This window comes from Hyla sarda, chromosome 1 (assembly GCF_029499605.1).
Source record: "Hyla sarda isolate aHylSar1 chromosome 1, aHylSar1.hap1, whole genome shotgun sequence".
NCBI classification, from domain to species: domain Eukaryota; kingdom Metazoa; phylum Chordata; class Amphibia; order Anura; family Hylidae; genus Hyla; species Hyla sarda.
In genome coordinates this window covers 490,126,353-490,148,236 of record NC_079189.1, presented here as the reverse complement: position 1 = coordinate 490,148,236, position 21,884 = coordinate 490,126,353, and the positions used below count along the sequence as shown (strand labels likewise).

At 40.8% G+C, this 21,884-nt stretch overlaps 1 protein-coding gene across 4 annotated transcripts in view; it reads left to right on the top strand.

The window, feature by feature from the left end:
- TNFAIP8 (TNF alpha induced protein 8) overlaps positions 1 to 21,884 on the top strand; it is a 162,931-nt gene that overhangs the window by 73,061 nt on the left and 67,986 nt on the right. The gene's annotated exons all lie outside the window — the stretch shown is intronic.

Sequence of the window (21,884 nt, the reverse complement as noted above, 5' to 3'; positions counted from 1 at the left end):
GCTCTTAAAACCAATGTTATAACTAATCAGGACACCAACAAATGTTTTCCAATACATGCAATAATCAATTGCCAGTCTATTTATGTAATTTATAGAATCTGCTGCAACACATGTAACTTATCGTACATCGGCAGCACCATACATCCTTTGAAGAAGGATTCAGGAGCACATTTGTGCTATAACGAATCCGAACCATGTGAACATCTCGGGTGCCTCTTGGCACTTTCGTGATGTCCACTCAGGTGATAAACAGAGAGGGGTTTTGGATACACACTTTACACACTACCCAACCGTTTGGCTTAAATTACAGAACAAATCTAATACTTCATTACTAACAGTGTTGGTGTTTTTGGTTTTCTTTGTGTTTTTCTTTAGTTTTCTCATTATTTCAGAATGGATGCCAATTTAGCTTCAGTCCCATATTTAACATTTTCTATGTAAATATTACTTCCTTTCTCTATGTCTATGACTGCATTATGTACGTCAGTGTTTCATCATGATTGTATTGTGTACAGGTTGATCCGTTTTTGGTGAGGTAGGGTTTAAAGGGAGGGGTCTTCTCTCCCTGCTCCTCCTCCACACTTCCGGATCCCTATATATACCTGACTGTATTTGAGTTCTAGTGTGCATTGATGAAGGGTCTTTACCTGAAACGCGTCCACGATGTCTCTACTGTTGCAGTTTTATGCTGGCTGCACCGCTTGCCTTGCGTTTTTTTTTTTACTTGGTTCTGAATAAAGCTTTAATCATTTACCACCGGTTGGTCTACTGTCTGGCTACAAAGCTGTATTGTTTCATGCTACCTTCAAAAGTATTGTACTGATTGCATCAAAAGTTGAGTAAATTTTAAGTTGTTTCACGGAACCCTGGCTTCAGAGGTCTCCTTTCTGGGCTTTGTGTGCCAGAACAGCTTCATTTGAAAAGGTATGTGAGACACAGAAGGGTCATTGGGTTAATGCCACTCAGCTTGACATAAACTTCAGGGACCCCTACCCTGATTGTAAGCCACAGTTAGTTTGCGCTGGTGGATCCCACAATATTACAATATTATGTTGCAAGTAGACAGAAAAGAAAAATATTTCAGTAAAAAAAAGAACAAGGTCAGAATGTTGCAATAAATAAACCTCAATGTCTTGGCTGATGGGATGATATATTTAGGTGGCTGTTTGCTTTTCAAACACAAAGCAATGGTGTTTATCGGTAAATAGAGAAGAACCAAAAAGGTCATAGAGGTTTGTGGTTGCATCAGGCTCTTAAGTCTGTGTTTTAACAACAGCACATCATGTTTATCTGTTGCCAGTCATTTAAATTTGCAGAAGGAATAAGATGACTAATAACAAGGTAATCTGTATTATCCTTTACTTAGGGATTTTCAGTGTTATTGCTCTAGACCTAAGAAAACTTGCATATATCAAGTATATGTTTGTTCTCCCTGTATAGATGTGATCAAATAGGAACATTGGAGTAATATAAACTGCTCAAGTTGAAAAGCAAAACAAAAACACTACAATGCACTTTTGTGATCGCAAGCTTACCACAGGGTGCAAAAATGTTGTTTCTAAGTATTTAATAAAAAGTCTGCAAAAGGACATTCATAGAGCTGGTGCTGGGAAAATAACTTATTTTGATAAACACACTAAGTTTATAATCAAATATGGAAGCCTGCATTAATAATTCCCCAGTGATTTTCACATGGATTTTGTTGTGGATTTTGCTGCAAGTTACTTAGTTTCATTGAAATTTACAGTGAAAATCTGCAACATTTCCCCAGTAAGGCAAGTTGCACAATAAAAAATTCACAATATGTCAAAAAACCATAGACCCCCCCATGTCGGCGATCGGCGCAAATCGCAAGTGAATTCACACTTGCGATTTGTGCCGATTCCGGGTCATTACGGATCTATGGTGACCCGGTGACCCGGAATAGAAGGGGGATCGCGGGTGTCCTAGACACCCACGATCCCCCTGTAGCGATAGGAGTGAGGTGGCAGGGTTGCCACCCCTCCTATCTCTGCTATTGGTGGTCTAGACGCGACCACCAATAGCAGATCGGGGGCGGAGGGGTTTACTTTCGGTTTCCCCGTCCTGCCCACCCACAATAGGCGGGGCAGGACGGGGAAACCGACAGGGACCGGCGCCTAAGATCCACTTACCCATCTGCGACGGCAGCGGGTGACGATCAGCGGCGGCAGCGGGCGACGATCTGTGTAAGAAGAGGACGGCGACGCAGCTCCCTGGATCCAACGGAAGCCGGTGAGTTACTTTGCAACATCTGGAGGGCTACAGTCTGAGACCACTATAGTGGTCTCTAAACTGTAACCCTCCAGATGTTGCAAAACTACAACTCCCAGCATGCCCAGAGAGCTGTTTAGGCTTGCTGGGAGTTGCAGTTTTGCAACAGCTGTAGGTCTACAGTTTGAGACCACTGCAAAGTGATCTCTATACCGTGCACCTCCAGATCTTGCAAAACTACAACTCCCAGCATGCCCAGACAGCAGTTTGCTGTCTGGGCATGCTGGGAGTTGTAGTTTTGCAACATCTGGAGGTCCACAGTTTGGAGACCACTGTGCAGTGGTCTCTAAACTATAGCTCTCCAGATGTTGCAAAACTGCAACTCCCAGCATGCCTAAACAGCAAACAGCTGTCTCTGCATGCTGGGAGTTGTAGTTGCGATCCCTCCAGCTGTTGAAAACTACATCTCCCAGTTGAAGTTTTGCAACAGCTGGAGGCACACTGGTTGGAAAATACTGAGTTAGGTAACAGAACCTAACTGAAGGTTTTCCAACCAGTGTGCCTCCAGCTGTTGCAAAAGTACAACTCCCAGCATGCACGGTCTGTCAGTACATGCTGGGAGTTGTAGTTTTGAAACAGCTGAAGGTTTGCCCCCCCATGTGAACGTACAGGGTACATTCACACTGGCGGGTTTACAGTAAGTTTTCTGCTTCAAGTATGAGCTGCGGCAAATTTTTCACCGCAGCGCAAACTCCTAGCGGTAAATTCACTGTTAACCCGCCAGTGTGAACGTACCCTAAAAACACTACACTACACGAACACATAATAAAGAGTAAAACACTACATTTACACCCCCTTACACTGTCCCCCTAATAAAAATAAAAAACATATTGTACGGCAGTGTTTCCAAAACAGAGCCTCCAGCTGTTGCAAAACAACAACTCCCAGCATTTCCGGACAGCCACTAACTGTCCAGGCATGCTGGGAGTTTAGCAACAGCTGGAGGCACCCTGTTTGGGAATCACTGGCGTAGAATACCCCTATGTCCACCCCTGTGCAATCCCTAATTTAGTCCTCAAATGCGCATGGAGCTCTCTCACTTCAGAGCCCTGTCGTATTTCAAGGAAACAGTTTAGTGCCACATATGGGGTATCTCCGTACTCAGGAGAAATTGCACTACTAATTTTGGGGGCTTTTTTTTCCTTTTACCCCTTATGAAAAAGAAAAGTTGGGGTCTACACCAGCCTGTTAGTGTAAAAAAAAAATTTTTTTTTACACTAACATGCTGGTGTTGTCCTTAACTTTTTATTTTCACGAGAGGTAAAAGGAAAAAAAGACCCCCAAAATTTGTAACGCAATTTCTCCTGAGTACGGAAATACCCCATATGTGGGCGCAAAATGCTCTGAGGATGCACCATGTACATTTGAGGTCTAAATTGGTGATTTGCACAGGGGTGGCTGATTTTACAGCGGTTCTGACATAAACCCCAAACAATAAATACCCACATGTGACACCATTTTGGAAACGACACCCCTCACGGAACGTAACAAGGGGTATAGTGAGCCTGAACACCCCACAGGTGTTTGACAAATTTTCATTAAAGTTGGATGGGAAAATGAAAAAAAATGTGGATATGTGGATGTAAAGTGCTCTATCGGTGCACTACAATGCTCAGAAGAGTAGGAGCGCCATTGGGATTTCTCCCAAGCCCCCCGTCTGTCCAGGTTTGCGGGGGGCTTGGGAGAAAATTTCTTCCAGCCCCTGGGTTCTATCCACCCTGAGATCGGGTCTCCTTCTGGAGTTCCGATGTTTCCCTACAGACAGATTCTTTCCCACTGGGATAGGATTCCCTGAAACAAGAGGCCATGATAACAGAAATGAAATCTTTTACTCAAAAAAGTCCTGGTTCCAGTCCCCCAGTGGGAGGAGGGGAGGGATTCTATTCCCCTCTCTTCTTTAGTTAAAAAAATAAACTGTTCATTCAGAGAGATAATAAAGTTAAACAACTTTCTGTCATACAAAAAATTCATCAGGGCGTCCCTAAAATACACATTCCCTCCTACTATTTCCAAATTACAAGATGGCCTCTGTAGATTTAGAAGGCGCCTACTACCATATTCCCATCCACAACTCTCATCAAAAGTTTCTAAGAGTTGCAGTGTTTATGGAGGAAGCATGGGTCCATTTTCAGTACCAAGCCCTTCCCTTTGGGATCTCTCAGGCCCCAAGGGTATTCACCAAAGTGATGGTGGAGGTGGCAGCTTTCATAAGAACCCAAAATATTCTGTTAGTTCCATATCTGGACGATTTACTGATTAGTATCAGACTCTTCAGAAACCCTTCATTTGCACATTCAAGTAGTTTGCTCCATACTGAAACATCTAGGTTGGAATCTGAATCTAAAAAAAAGTAACCCCTTCCAGTCAGTGCGTTTTCTTAGGCATCCTTTTAGATTCAATATCTCCACTTTCTCTCCTGCCTCTAGCCAGACAGATCCTCATCAAGGACAGAGTAGAAGTTATTTTCCGGCCTCACCTATGCACCTTCAGGGAAGCAATGTCTGTACTAGGTCTCATGACTTCTTGTATTGTAGCTGTGAAATGGGCTCAGTACAGATCCAGGATGTTACAGACAGATATCCTTCAAAAGTGGGATGGCAATCCCTCATCCACTAAACCAAAAATTTTCCCTTTCCTCAAAAGCAAGGGTCTCCTTGATATAGTGGATGAACCCCAACAACCTTTCTCAAGGGGTACCTTGGTCTCCCTCATCGGTAGTGAGTATAAATACAGACTGCAGTCCTTGGGGTTGGGGTGCCTCCTGCAGCCAGCATCTTCTTCAAGGCAGAAGGTCTCCTCAGATGCATCAGTCTACATCAAATTACGAAGAGCTCTATGCAGTGTTCCAGGCAAGATCAGACTCCCTGTTAGATCACTCCTTCCAGATTTTTTCCCTAGCAGAAGCCAAGTTGCCATCTCTCTCTGCAGTTCACCTGAAAGGGGAAGACAACAAGGTGGCAGACTTCCCGAGCAGAGTTCATCATCTTGTGTCCGAATGGTGTCTAAACAAGGAGATGTTTGCATTAGTACTATTGATAGTGCCCTCCTGGCCTCGAAGGCCCTGGTTTACCTTGCTAAGGACAATGTCAGTCTCACAACTATGGGTTCTTCCAGACAGGGAGGATCTACTGTACCAGGGACCAGTTCATCATCCTCAATCGGCTCACCTTCATCAAACAGCCTGGATTCTGAGAGGTCAATTCTAAAAGCTAGAAGCCTATATGACCAAGTGATAAACACCTTACTTGCAAGTAGGAAAGACGTAACATCCGCCATATACTTAAGAACATGAAGAGCCTTCTTAAGAGTAGTATGACCTGGGGAATGCTAATATCCCTCAAATCCTTAATTTCCTTCAGTTAGGCCTGGATAAGTTAAGTCCTAGTACCCTTAAAGTACATATTTCAGCACTTAGTTCCTTTTTTTTTTACTGCAAGTAAGCAGATAATATCTTAGTTAAACATTTTATTTCTGGGGCTACATGATTAAATCCTCTATCAAGACCTGCCGTTCCCCCTTGGGACTTAAATCTGGTGTTAGATGTCCTGTCAGGACCACCATCTGAGCCTCTGGATTCTATCTCCATCAAGTTACTCACCCTTAAGATGTGCTTCCTCCTGGCAATAACAATGGCTAGGAGGGTAGGAGAATTACAAGCGCTCTCTGCCATATTAGATGAAAGTAGTAATGAGAACTTTACCATCTTTTCTGCCAAAAGTGGTCTAAGAGTTTCATAAATCTCAGGAAATTATTCTCCCCTCTTTTTGTGATGAGCCGAGACATGAAGGTGAAGTCAAGTTTCATAACCTTGATGTCAGAAGATGCCTCCTGAAGTATTTGGACTCTACTAAGGACTTTTGATTTACAGAAAATCTTTTTAGTTAAATTTTCTGGCCCTAACAAAAGCAAACTGCTACTAAGTAGATAGATCTGGGCATCAATTACTTAAGCTTAAACTACAAAGAATGAAGATCTCCCTTCTGTTTTTTTTTTATCTCACTCTACCATAGCAGTGGCTTACTCCTGGGCAGAGAAGGCTGAAGCCTCTTTGGACCAGATCTGTAGGGCAGCTACATGGTCCTCAAAACATACTTTTTTTTTTTTTTTTTTAAACACTATAGGTTGCAATTAAATCCTGTTTAGGATCTTTCCTTTGGACATAAAGTCCTTCAGGCGGTAGTCCCGCCCTGATTGGTTACTATTCTAAGTCTCCAAGGCAAGGATGCTGTCATGAGTTATTAGGTAAAGGTAGAATATTACCCTGTAATCTGTTTTTCATTAGCTCATGACAGCACCCCTCATTTACCCTGCCCTAAAAAGAAAAAAAAAGGAAAATATTTTATGTTTTAATTTAGAGAATGTAAACAATTCTTTGTTTTCTGGCTCCTTTTGGAGTACTTTACTTTGAACTGAGCTGTGGAGAGGTGTTCCCCAATTTTATGTCTCCAGGTTTCCTGTCCTACGGTGGGAGGTCCTCTGCAAGGGTGCTGCCATGAGCTAATGAAAAACAGATTACCAGGTAAGTAATCTATCTTTTAATAGTTTGGACATTTATGCACGTGGCGATACCGCATAGGATTTTTATTCTTTATTACATTTTTGTTATTTAACCCCTTAAGGACGCAGCCCATTTGGGCCTTAAGGACGCAGACAATTTTATTTTTACGTTTTCAATTTTTTCTCCTCGCCTTCAAAAAATCATAACTCTTTTATATTTTCATCCACAGACTAGTATGAGGGCTTGTTTTTTGCACAACCAGTTGTCCATTGTAATGCCATCACTCACTCTACCACAAAATGTATGGCACAACAAAAAAAAAACTATTTGTGTGGGGAAATAAAAAAAGAAAACCGCAATTTTGCTAATTTTGGAAGGTTTCGTTTTCACGCCGTACAATTTACGATAAAAATGACGTTTGATTTATTCTTTGGGTCAATACGATTAAAATAACATACTTTTCTATTACTGTTGCGCTTAAAAAAAATCACAAACTTTTTAACCAAATTAGTACGTTTAAAATCCCCCTATTTTGAAGACCTATAACTTTTTCATTTTTCCGTATAAGCGGTGGTGTGAGGGCTCATTTTTTTGTGCCGTGATCTGTACTTTTTATTGATACCATATTTGCTTATATAAAATAAAAAACTTTTAATATATTTTTTTATTCATTATTTTTTGAATAAATTGTTATAAAAAAGCAGCTATTTTGGACTTTCTTTTTTTTTTTTTTTTTTTACGTTCACACCGTTCACCGTACAGTATAATTAACATTTTATTTTCAGAGTTCAGATATTTACTCACGCGGTGATACCAAATATATATATAATACATTTAACACTTTTTTGGGGTGAAATAGGGAAAATGGGACAAATTACGTTTATATGGGGGGAGGGGGTTTTTCAAATTTTTTTTTTACTTTTACTTTTATTTTTACACTTTAATAGTCCCCATAGGGGACTATTTATAGCAATCATTTGATTGCTAATCCTGTTCAGTGCTATCGGTCATCTACTGCTCTGGCCTGTGGGAAGACAGATTAGAGCAGAAGACTCCCAGAAGGCAGCGGAGGTAGGTGAGGGGACCTATGTCTGCTGTGCTGGATGATCGGATTGCCGCGGCAGCGCTGCGGGCGATCCGATCATCCATTTAAGTGACCGCGATGCTGCAGATGCCGTGATCTGTATTGATCACGGCATCTGAGGAGTAAATGGCGGACATCCGTGGGATCGCCATTACCCGCGGGTCCCTGGCTGCGATCAACAGCCGGGACCTGCTGTGCATAATCCGGGCATCGCTCCGATGTCCGTGGTTATGCTTGGGACGTAAATGTACATTTACGTCCTTCATCGTTAAGGGGTTAAAGAGTACCTGTTTTCTAAACTAACTGAGGTTTAAAAAAAATTCTGAGCTTTAAAAAGCTCTGTATCATACCCTTTCTCACATTGTGTGAGCTCCCAGCAGGTGAAAGTAGGTGTTCCCCAGCAGGCGCAACGTCACTAAAGCCTCCGAGAGCTGTGCCTCACCATGCCCCGCACACACTTCCAGAGTTTGGTCTACTGCCAGGCCCGGAGGAGACCAAACTAACTGTTTGACTTGTGTAGGGAACAGAACAGAGCCACCTAGTGGCTGTTTTTTCAATCACATTAAAAACATAGAAAGGTTGAGAATTTTAACTGCAAGTAAATAGCAAAGTGTCTTATAATTACATAATGAACTATATATTAAAAGTTTAGTTTGGTGACAAGTACTCTTTAAAAAAAATGGGAAAAGGGGGTTGATTTTAACTTAATAGGGAAGGGGTTAATGAACGTTTAACTTTTTTTTTTTGTGAGAACGGTTTAAATCCTGTTAATGGGATCATGGTGTACAGGTAGGCCCTGCGCCCTTAAGGACTCGGGATTCAGGGCATACCTGTATGCCCTGCATCCTTAACAGATTACAATGATAAAAATAAATATAAACGTGGTGTTGCCGCTTGCATAAATGTTTGAACCATTGAAATATAATGTTAATTAAACTGCACAGTCAAATGACGTAAATGTAAAAAATACACAGTTCAAGAATTGTGTATTTTTGGTCACTTCATATGCCAGAAATTTTTTAAATAAAAAGTGATCAAAAAGTCTCATTAAGACAAAATGGAAGCCCCCAAAAGTTGCTAATTTTTCTTCAATTTCTCCCCACAAACATTTTTTACTGTAGATTTTGTGGTAAAATTAGTTATGTCCTTACAAAGTACAGTTGGTGGCGCAAAAAACAAGCCCTAATATAGGTCTGTAAGTGGAAAATTGAAAGCGTTATGGCTATTAGAAGGTGAGGAGGAAAAAAAACGAAACCTCCCTCCAAAAATGTCCAGTTAAGGGGTTAAAAACTTTCACTAACGTACTGTATTTTGTTGTGGAATTGTGGAGGAGACAATTTATACAATATGTGAATGCACCTAACAGGTGATAAGGGTAAAGAGTAGGAATATCTGAAATTAAAAATCCATTCTCTTCATTGGAATGAAATTTTTTGCTGATAGGCATTGATTTCTACAAGCCTCATTTAGATGTATGGGGAAGTCGCAGAAGTTTCTGTAACAAAGCCGCATGTGAATATACTCTTAGGGAATGTTCACATTGAGGAATTCACAAGGAATAATTTTGGGCGTAATTTCCACACGGAAATGAAGAAGAATGAAGGAGGAGGCTATTCAGTTCTACTTTTCTGGATTCTGCTTAAATTCTGCTTGAATTCTGCATGAAATGGATTTAGCCAGGAAAAAAAAATCCCATTGACTTCAATGGGCTTTTACTCGAGGATTCCGCCTGAAGAATGAACGTGTTCTATCTTACAGAAAAAAAGAATTCAGTGTCAGAATTCTGCTAGCAGAAATTCCTCAGTGTGAACAGAGCAGCTGAAAGTCCATTAACCCCTTAAGGACCTGGGAATTTTCCGTTTTTGAACTTTTGTTACCTTGTTTCCTTACCTTTAAAAAAAATCATAATTTTTTTCAGTTTTGCAGCTAAAAATCCATATGATAGCTTATTTTTTGCGCCACCAATTGTACTTTGTAATGACATCAGTCATTTTACCCAAAAATCTACAGAGAAACAATCATTTTGTGACAAAATTGAAGAAAAAAAGCCATTTTGTAAATTTTGGGGGCTTCCATTTCTACACAGTAATTTTTTTGGTAAAAATTACTCCTTCTCTTTATTCTCTTTTAATCTTCATTTACGATTTAAAATGATACCCTACTTATAAAAGTTTGATTTTGTCGTACTTCTGAAAAAAATCATAATTACATGCAGGAAAATGTATACGTTTAAAATTGTCATCTTCTGACCCCTAGAATTTTTTTTTTACGCGTATGGGGCGGTGTGAGGGCTTATTTTTTGCGCCATGATCTGAAGTTTTTAGCGGTACAATTTTTGTATTGATCGGACTTATTGATCGCTTTTTATTCATTTTTTCTTGATATAAAAAGTGACCCAAAATACGCAATTTTGGACTTTGGAATTTTTTTTGTACGTAGGCCATTGACGTGCGGTTTAATTTTATTATATATTTTTATAATTTGGACATTTCCACACGTGGTGATACCGTATATGTTTATATTTATTTACACTTTTTTTAAATGGGAAAAGGGGGGTGATTCAAACTTTTATTAGGGAAGGGGTTAAATGATCTTTATTCACTTTTTATTTTTCACTTTTTTTTTGATATGTTATAGCCCCTATAGGGAGCTATAACACTGCACACACTGATCTTTTACATTGATCAATGGTTTCTTATAGGATACCATTGATCGATGATTCTGCCGCTTGATTGCTCATGCCTGGATCTCAGGCACTTAGCAGTCATTCGGCGATCGGACACCAGGAGGCAGGTATGGGGACCCTCCTCGTGTTCTACAGCTGTTTGGGACACTGCGATTTCACTGCGGCGGTCCCAAACAGCCCCCTGAGCTAACCAGCATTAGTTTACTTTCACTTTAGATGCGGTGATCAACTTTGAATGCCACGTCTAAAGGGTTAATAGCGCACGGCACCGTGATCAGTGCCGCAAGCTATTAGCCACGGGTCCCGGCCATTGTTAGAGGCCGGGCCCAACCCGCTATGATGGGGGGCCAAGCCGTGGCCTCGCGTTATAGAACGGGAGCGGACTCGGGGCGTATAGGTACGCCCTGGGTCCTTAAGTAGTTAAAGTAAATGGAACTTTCATTGTTTGATGATTTGGAACAGAATAAGCGAGCAGAATTACTCAAGTAAATTCCTCTCCAATTCCTCAGTGGGAACATACCCTTAGAGCGTTCCTCGGACTACCAAAATGGAAAGTTTTGATGTTAGGGAAATTGGTTGGATATGAGGCTACAGCCAAAAATATGTTCCATGGTGCTAATAATGGATGCCCTATGGAAGATGCTTTTCAGTCTACCGTGTATAGTTCTTTGGGTGAGGAGTTTCATCATTGCACCTGGTCATCTCATCAGGCTACCAGTGCTGGATATTATCCAGATGAACTCTTTAGACTTGGGGTCAGTTCACACTTTGAGTAAAAAAAGCATTAAGGGTACATTCCCATGTGCCGTATTTACTGCTGTGTATTTTCTTTCCCATTGAAGTCAATGGGTAGCTGTTAGCTGTTTTTTAACCATTTCCTAAAATCATGGTAAAAATTTCACATTTTTGCCATATTTTGGACAATTGCAGTAGAGTCTGCATTTTAGCCATAATTTTGGGAAAATCATAGCCCAACTAGGGGACAGGGAATGCTGGGAGCGATCACAATCTCTGTACAGCACTGAAGCACAAAAAGAAAATATCTAAGGCTGCCACTAAAGGGGTACTCCGGTGGAAAAAAATATTTTCAAATCAACTGGCTCAAGAAAATTAAACAGATTTGTAAATTACTTCTATTAATTTTTAATCCTTCCAGTACTTTTCAGCTGCTGTTTACTACAGAGGAAGTTGAGTTGTTCTTTTCTGTCTGACCACAGTGCTTTCTGCTGACACCTCTTTCCATGTCAGGAACTGTCCAGAGAAGGAGCAAATCCCCATAGCAAACCTCTGCTGCTCTGGACAGTTCCTGACATGGACAGAGATGTCAGCAGATAGCACTGTGGTCAGACAGAATAGAACTCAACTTCCTCTGTAGTATACAGCAGCTGATAAGTACTAGAAGGATTAAGATTTTTTAATAGTCATTAAAAGTCATTTACAAATCTATTTAACTTTTTGGCACCCGTTGATTTGAAAAAAGAAAAAGTTTTCCACCGGAGTACCCCTTCTGCGGCCGGAAAGTGCGGCGTGCAGAAGGCTGCAGTGAAGATCGCGATAAGTGATCTTCACTGTGGCCTTCTAAAAGCTGCAAAACTAGGCTGCCTGGGCATGCTGGGAGTTGTTGTTTTGCAACATCTGGAGGGCCACAGTTTGGAGACCACTACTTAGCAGTCTCCAAACTGTTCTTCCCCAGTTTTTGCAGAACTACAACTCCAAGCATGCCCAGACTGTCCAGGCATGCTGGGAATTGTAGTTCTGCAACATATGAAGGGCCAGACATTGCAGAACTACACGCCCAGCATCCCTGACTGTCTGGCCATGCTGGGAATTGTAGTTTTGCTGCAGCTGTAGGCACACTGATTGGGAAACACAGAGCTAGAGTCTGTTTCCAAACTCAGTGTTTCCAACCCATGTGCCTCCAGCTGTTGCAAAACAACAACTCCCAGAATGCACTGAGTTGTAGTTTTGCAACAGCTGGAGGCACATTGGTTGGAGTCACTGAGCTAGAGTCTGTTTTCTAACTCAGTGGTTCCCCACCAGTGGGCCTACAGCTGTTGTAAAACTACAACTCCCAACCTGGTCTGTCAGTGCATTCTGCGAGTTGTCATTTTGCCACAGCTGAAGGTTTGGGGTGCCCCCCCCCATGTGAATGTACAGGATACATTCACACGGGTGGATTTACAGTGGGTTTCCTTCTACAAGTTTGAGCTGCGGCAAATTTTCCGCCGCAGCTCAAACTCCCGCAGAAAACTTACTGTGAACCCTCGCCTGTGTGAATGTACCCTAAAAACACTACACTACACTAACAAATAATAAAAAGTAAAACACTACATATACACCCCCTAACATGTCCCGTCCCCCCCGTCCCCCAATAAAAAGGAAAAACGTCTCATACGGCAGTGTTTCCTAAACAGAGCCTCCAGCTGTTGCAAAACCACAACTCCCAGTATTGCCGGACAGCCATAGACTGTCCTGGCAGGCTGGGAGTCTTGCAACAGCTGGAGGCACCCTGTTTGGGAAACACTGTAGGGTTTTACTGTAGGTAAGCGGGTCTGCCCCTATTGCAAATTCCTTATCCAGGCCTCAAATGCACATGGCACTCTCTCACTTCAGAGCCCTGTTGTATTTCAAGGCAACAGTTTAGGGCCACATATGGGGTATTTCTGTACTCGGGAGAAATTGCACTACAAATTTGGGGGGCATTTTCTCCCATTACCCTTTTTTAAAAATGGTTAATTTGGGGGGAAAAACTGCACTTTAGTGAAATTTTTTTTTTTTTTCATTTACACATCCAACTTTAACGAAAAGTCGTCAAACACCTGTGGGGTGTTAAGGCTCACTGGACCCCTTGTTACGTTCCTTGAGGGGTGTAGTTTTCAAAATAGTATGCCATGTGTTTTTTTTTATTTTTATTTAATTTTTTGCTGTTCTGGCACCATAGGGGCTTCCTAAGTGTGACATGCCCCCCAAAAACCATTTCAGAAAAATTCACTCTCCAAAATCCCAATGTCGCTCCTTCCCTTCTGTGCCCTCTACTGCACCCACCGAACACTTAACATACACATATGAGGTATTTCCTTACTCGAGAGAAACTGGGTTACAAATTTTGGGGGGCCTTTTCTCCTATTACCCCTTGTAAAAATTCAAAAACTGGGTCTACAATAACACGCGAGTGTAAAAAATGAAGATTTTGAATTTTCTCCTTTACTTTGCTGCTATTCCTGTGAAACACCTAAAGGGTTAACAAACTTTCTGAATGTCATTTTGTATACTTTGAGGAGTGCAGTTTTTATAATGGGGTCATTTGTGGGGTATTTCTAATATGAAGGCCCTTCAAATCCACTTCAAAACTGAACTGGTCCCTTAAGAATTCAGATTTTGAAAATTTTGTGAAAAATTGGAAAATTGCTGCTGAACTTTGAAGCCCTCTGATGTCTTCCAAAAGTAAAAACATGTCAACTTTATGATACAAACATAAAGTAGACATATTGTATTTGTGAATCAATATATAATTTATTTGGAATGTCTGTTTTCCTTACATGCCGAGAGCTTCAAAGATAGAAAAATGCAAAATTTTCAATTTTTTCATGAAATTTTGGAAGTATCGACAAAAAGTTACCACTAACATGAAGTAGAATATGTCGCGAAAAAAGAATCTCGGAATCAGAATGAAAAGTAAAAGCATCCCAGAGTTATTAATGCTTAAAGTGACAGTGGTCAGAATTGCAAAAAATGCTACCGTCCCTAGGGTTATAATGGGCTCCGTCCCCAAGGGGTTAAAGACAAAACAAATCTACACCGTAAGCAAAAAGGCCTGTTAGATTTGGAGAACTCCTTCTCTGAGTAAATGTTGTGGGTCCTGGTAGCTGCAACTTCAAGCAATCCCCTTTCCATTGAATGGTAAATCGGGACTTTCTTGAAATGAATAGGTCCTTCAATATTAGGCTGGTTTCCCACCTCTTTTTCCAATACAGTTCCCTTATATGCTTTTAATTTGAGTTTTCAATGTGAAAACCGTATGGAACAGTATTGAAAACTGTATGCATTGACTGTCCATTGAAAACTGTATGCCAAAAGATGCATCTGGTTGTGTCCGTTTTGCGTCTTGTACGGTTTTGTCAGTTTTTTCCCATACCCAAAACAATCATGAGAGATGTAGTCCAAAACACCTGCAGTGACAAAGGTTGCCTATGCCTGCTCTGGACACTGCTGCCTAATATTGATGGTCTATCCCAAATACAGACCATCAGTTTTTAACCCCTTCCCGACCTATGACATACATGCACGTCATGGAGTGGAAGGTTTTCTCGACCCATGATGTACATGTACGTCATGTATTGTATTATATTGGCCGCCACTAAAAGTGCAGTGCTGCGCCCAGTAAGATGGTGGCTATCACTGATAGCCAGCCATCTTGCCTCGTGACCTAGGGGGGATTCATTGCGATCACTCCTATCAGTTAGTCAAATCTGATGGTGTTTCGCACATAAAAATCCTAAGCAGCGCAGTGTGTGTCTCCCGATCACGGGGACCGGGACACACACTGCTCTGCTAGGAGACCCCAGTGTCCCCTTCCCCCGGTGTCCCTTACCTGTCCGGAGCTGCCGGGGCTGTGCCCGACGGCATGCTTTACTTTCACTTTCATTTTCTTTTTCTTTTTTAACCCCTTAAGGACTTAGGACGTATCAGTACGTCCTAAGTCCGGTCCCTGTCTATAACGCGTGGTCATAGCGGGATGGTCCCGGCTAATAGCGTGCGGCCCCGATCGTTCGGCCACGCGCTATTATTTCTTCCGGTGCGGCGCTCAAAGCTAAGCGCCGCATCGAAAGGGAAAGTAAATGCTTCCCGGCTGCTCAGTCGGGCTGATCGGGGTCATCGCGATAAAATTGTGATGCCCCGATCAGCTACCCGGAGATAAGAAGGTCCCTACCTTCTTCCGTCGGCGTCCAGGCTCTGATTGATTGCTCCATGCCTGAGTTACAGGCTGGAGCAATCAACCACCAATTACACAGCTTGTTGCCATGCAACGGCAAGGCAACAATCTGTGTATGCAATCAGCCATTGCAAGCTCATAGGTCCCTATAGGAGCTATGAGCTCGCAAAAAAAAAGTGTAAAAAAAAAGTTAACCCTTTCAGGTATTCCCTTTTGAATTAAAAGTTTTTAAATCACCCGGCATTTCCTAGTAACAAAATAAAACCGTGTAAATAAAAATAAACATATGTGGTATCACCGCGTGCGGAAATGTCCGAATTATAAAAATATACCGCTTTTAAAACCGCACGTTCAATGGCGTACTCGCAAAAAAATTCCAAAGTCCAAAATAGTGCATTTTTGATCACTTTTTATACCACAAAAAAGTGAATAAAAGTGATCAAAAAGTCTGATCAGAACAAAAATGGTACCGTTAAAAAGTTCAGATCACGGCGCAAAAAATGAGCCCTCATAGCGCCCTGAACGCAGAAAAATAAAGTTATAGGGCTCAGAAAATGACAATTTTAAACGTATAAATTTTCCTGCATGTATTTATGATTTTTTTTCTGAAGTAATACAAAGTCAAACCTATACAAGTAGGGTATCATTTTAACCGTTTGGACCTTCAGAATAAAGTCATTTTTACTGAAAAATGTACTGCGTAGAAACGGAAGCCCCCAAAATTTATAAAATGGCATTTTTTCTTAAAGTTAGTTGCACAATGAATTTTTTTTTCTGTTTCGCCGTGGATTTTTGGGTAAAATGACTGTCACTGTAAAGTAGAATTGGTGGCGCAAAAAATAAGCCATAATACAGATTTTTAGGTGCAAAATTGAAAGGGTTATGATTTTTTAAAGGCAAGGAGGAAAAAACAAAAACTTGAAATGGCTCAGTCCTTAAGGGGTTAAGTTGTACAACAGCTCCCCCAAGTGTCCAAAACCTGGTACTGCATGTTTTGGGCACTAGACACTATGGGGAGCTATTGTAGAGAAGTTAAAAAAAAAAAAAAAAAAGTGCGTGTGTGTATATATATATATATATATATATATGTATATATATATATAATTTTTTTTATTTTTATATATATATATATATATATATATATATATATATATATATATACATATACACGTGTGTGTGTGTGTATATATATATACATATACATACACACATATATATATTCAAAATGTTATTGTTCCCCCCCCCCCCCCCCCAAAAAAAAAAATGTATTTTGAACTTTTGTAGAAAATTTGAAAAAATGCTCATAATAATATAAGCCTTCTGATGTTGTAAAAAAGTAAAAGAATGTTTAACAAATGATGCCAGCATAAAGTAGACATGTTGTGGATGTGGAATCATAACAACATTTTTTTGGCATGACTATTTCTCTTACAAGTAGAGAGTTTCAAACATAGAGAAATTTTTTTTTTCTTCCAATTTTTCACAATATTTTAAAGTTTTTCACAAAAATCGCTTCATGTATCAACAAAAATTTACCACTAATATAAAGTACAATATGTATCAAAAAAACTATCTCTGAATCACTTTGCCTGGTAAAAGCAGTTCAAAGTTATTACCACTTAAAGAGACACATGTCAGATTTGGAAAAAACGGACTGGGTCATGAAGGGGTTAAAGGGGTTATCCAGGAAAAATGAGCTTATGAGCTTCTGAAGTTAAGGTTGTTCTTTTCTGTCTAAGTGCTCTCTGATGACACATGTCTCGGGAACCGCCCAGTTTAGAAGAGGTTTGCTATGGGGATTTGCTTCTAAACTGGGCGGTTCCCAAGACACGTGTCATCATAGAGCACTTAGACAGAAAAGAACAACCTTAACTTCAGAAGCTCATACGTACTGAAAGGATTAAGATTTTTTAATAGAAGTAATTTACAAATCTGTTTAACTTTCTGGAGCCAATTGATATATAAAAAGAAGTTTTTTCTTGGATAACCTTTAAAGCCCAAATTACCCTTTTAAGTTTCTATGACTGGCTGCTTCAGTCACTCGGGGTACAAGGGATATCTGTTCTTGTGATCAGTGGTGATCCCAGCAGTCTACAATTTATCCTCTTATCCCGTGGATCTGGGGATTACCTCTTTTAAAGAAGTTTTTTCCTAGATGACTTATTTATTTAAAGACAGAACTTGTGAAACATTTGTGTTTTTCAACAAACAGTTTTAGAACACACCGTAATGTGCAATATCAGCCCGTACACTGAGTAACATGGGGATATTGATACTGTACACATCAAAGCTTAATATGAAACAGGTCTTGTAATAAAACACAAAAGAATATAATTAAACCAACAGGGATTATTAAAAGTGGCAAAACAGATGGCCTGTATTAATGATATACTTTAGGCTGCCTAGAAACATTAATGTCAATGGATCCTGGTGATTTGGGATCTGCAGACAGTCATATGCTTGAGCCTCCTGAATCGGGCATGCTGAGCCCTGCAGTGATGTTAGTACAGAGGAGTGGCCTGAGGATGGAAAAGATGGCTGTTTTCAGAGAAAATGTGTGGGCATCTTTAGGGTATGGTCACACTACAGAAATTCTATGTAGATTCTGCTTGTAGAAGCCTCACATTGATCTCAATGGGAATACCCCTGCTCAGTTCTTATGTCAGAAATTCCATAGTAGAGCTTCCAATGAGAAATTGTATTCTGACGGAAGATTGAACATATTCTTACAGTATGTTCATACAGCATACTTCTCCTTTTTATACTGTGATGACTCGCTCTTGCAGATAGGTGCGGTTGCAGTATAGAGGCAAGGAAACAGTACCTTTTTAAATCAAAGTTCAGTGTTTTATTCACACTTGGCACACAGCCAACAGTCTTTAAATGCAGAAGAAAGAAAAACGTAACAAAAGTCCACCTGTATTCCTTAGGTGTTTGTTCACACCTGAGTCCATGCCATGCGACATCAAGCAAGTCTTTTCCAGGTCTCCAGGCAGTGTGCTGACCAGCTTCCAAACTCTCAGGGAAGAACTCCACGTTCATCTCTCTCTGGCAGTGTGAGCTGCCACTAGCAAATCCCCCTAAGCTGGTGAGGCAGCCTAGCTTTAAGTCCAGCAAAAGATGGCCTAGATTGTGGGGAATGACCCCCCACCCTACACTTGACCATTCCCAGTAAGAGCTGTCCCAGATTGGCCTTCCAGCCATACTACGGCCACAGTATCAGTCTGCATCGCAGCACAGACACTGAATAAATACCGGCTCTTACTTCACCAAAGCCAGGAGCCTTGGTGACACATATCACCCATCCACTACGATACCTTTCACCTTCTCACAATACATATGCAGCAGAAATGTTAGGCATACCCTCAGGTGTTTTTCATCTTTTTATGCTTTTGCTTTTTTTTAGGACTGTTTTTTTACAGCATTTAATAGACTTTTTTTGGGGGGTGGGGGGGGGCTCCAGCAAAAGTTATAATTGGAAAAAGGCATAATTTCCACCGGGTCTACATGATAATCTAATGCTAGTACTGGTTGGAGGGGTGTATCCTGACTGTCCTCTAATGGCACATGTCCGGGGAAAGAAGGATCTGATATTTTGGATTTCAGTATGGTTGATCCTTAGTTGTTTAGGTAATAAGCTGCCATGTGAATCTGACAGTGGCCTTTTTTTCTATCGCCTCAGCTTAGCCTGCATGTGTTTGGAAGTCAGGAGGAATATGAGTTTAGCCAGCTTTAGACCATCATAAGATAAGTTTTATTCATCCATGTTTCCAACTAAATCTGACTCAGTTTTCAGTGGACAACCCCTTTTAAGCACAATCTTATCCCTATCTACAGGATAGGGGATAAGTAGCTGATCACTGGGGGGGAGGGGGGTCTGACCACTGGAATCCCAGCTCTCAATGAGGAGCACATGCGACAGACAGCACATGCTCCATTCATTTCTATGTGATCACCGGAGATGCCAGAGTGATGTACTTGGGAAAAAAAACTGTAGGAAAAAACCTCACTTAGCTTTCTCAGTCCTGTGCTGCCGCCTGAATCACAGAACTATTTTCCGATTTCTGTCGCATTTGGGTTTGGTGATGTTAATGTCACATGACCGCTTATTTGATCAGCAGCTGCAGCAATGTCTTGTTTCCACTGCTGATTAAAAAGGGCGACTGTGCACTGTCACGTTACCAACCCAGAAGTGCCGAATACCGGGAACAAAGTTCCATTATTCCAGCGATGGCACAGGAGCAAGGAAGGCAAGAGACATTGTATTTTTTTTTTTCAGTCCTTCTCCTCCCCGAGCAGATATTACATAGGATTAATTCACCTGAATATCCCTTTAGGGTACCTTCACACGCACGCAGATTTGATGTACAGGATTTTCTGCTGCAGATTTCAATGTAAACTAAATGACTGAGCACAGCTTCTAATCGGCAGTTACAAATCCTGTGCATCAAATCTGCGCATGATCCTGTATGTGTTAACGTACTTAAGAAGTTTATCTTGGACTTAAATGATCTGTAGTTCTTTGATGTACATTAGTATAAATATATTGGGGTGAGGCCTTATTAGTGGTCAGCCACACTTGGACCAAATACAGCAACCAATGGTGTCCTTGGCTCAGACATTTTGTCCGCATCGCATGTGGCTGACCAGTACTGTGCCTTCGTCCTTTTTCTACCTGACTCCCTCACCTGTTTAAGCAGATATAATATGTGTAATAGAGTATTGGCAGGGAAGTTTAAAGGGGTACTCCGTCCCTAAACATCTTATCTAAACGATAGGGGATAAGATGTCTGATCACGGGAGATCTGGCCGCTGAGACCCCCCGCAATCTCCAGCCCGGCAAAACGGCATTATGAACATTCATGTTCAGAATGCCAGCTTCAGGTCGCCCTGGTCGTGACATCACATTTTTCACCCTCCATTCATATCTATGGAAGAGGTTGTGATGTCTGTTTTGTATGGAATATCTGCAGAGACCGTACTCTTGTTGGTTGCCGTAATTGAGGTGGGGTGTATTTGTTGTAGGGGCTGTATTAGCACCCATATATATGTATCACAGCAGCCCCTCATCTGTTTATTCCATTGTATTTATATAGAGTAAAGTAAGGGCATTGCATACGTGACTTATATGGCCATCCTGCCAGTAAACGTTTTACTGTAGTTGAGTGCCCAATACAAGCCGATGCTTACATCTATCAGTTCTAAATGGAAACCACAATTGTGTGTCGGATCTGTCATACTCTGGACGCTGGTGGTGGCTGGTAAACCCTATGAATTTACCATGGACTCAGTCATTTTGATGGGAAAAGTAGTGCTGCTATTTCTTCTATGAAAATATAACCCCAAAGTCTATTAATAAAGCTTGTTATGCAAATGTGAACAGAGACTTGGTGCCACACGTTTCCTTCCAGGTTGCTTGTTATCGCCACATCTGTGTTATTATCTGACCATTATCCTTGCCTTGGACTGAAAAATATCTGTGTTGTGACAGTTGTTTGATGGCTCTATATAAAAGTTTTATCCTATGTAACGTACAGAAGTAGTGCAAATATTACAGTATACAGCTCTTCCAGTGGCTAGTAAGATTTGGACTTTAGTCCCATTTTATGAGGCTTTGTAAATAACACTCTTCCTACTAGAAATGAAATTTAACACCCAGAATAACAAGCTTAGGCTCTCTATTCTTTGTTTAGGAAACAGTGTGTGCCTCTTCTGGGTGGTGTGTGCTGGCTTCTTATAACTGGTGTGAACAAGTATTTGTCTATTAGAGACCAATGAGTAATTAGAAAAGTAGAGGTTACAAAGCTAAGGAGAGTTACCTGTGTTTTTCTCCTAAGTAGGACATCTTGTAAAGCCTATTGTGCCACTGAAATGCTCAAGTCATGTAAGTACAATATGTATCCCTATTTTGAATACTTACAGTATAACAAATGGCAAAGGAATTTGTCATGCATTAGCCATATGGTTATACATTGTTTAGGGATTAATGGGCTAAATTTGGAATGATATGTGATGCTCCAGTCCTTTTCACAACTTCAGCTTCTACTTATTTCTGAGCAATGGTGTACACAGGAGAATACAGAATTATAGTATGTTATAGAAGTTACTCTTCTTTGCAGAATGCATTTCCTCCAACATTTCTTGTGCTAGGAAAATAAGGAAATACAATACGCTTCTAGCAAACTACTGTCTTAAATAAGATTGCTTCCGTTAGCGATAGAAGTTAATGGGGTCCCCATTCTATCAATTAAATTATTTGCTACCTGTGACTCTCCAGCTCACAAAACTACCAGCATACATGAACAACCAAGTGCTACCTTTAGCCTTTTGATTTCGCTAAAAGGGAACCTTGTTAAGTTATAATTACCCATTGCCCCTGCAGAAGTAACAC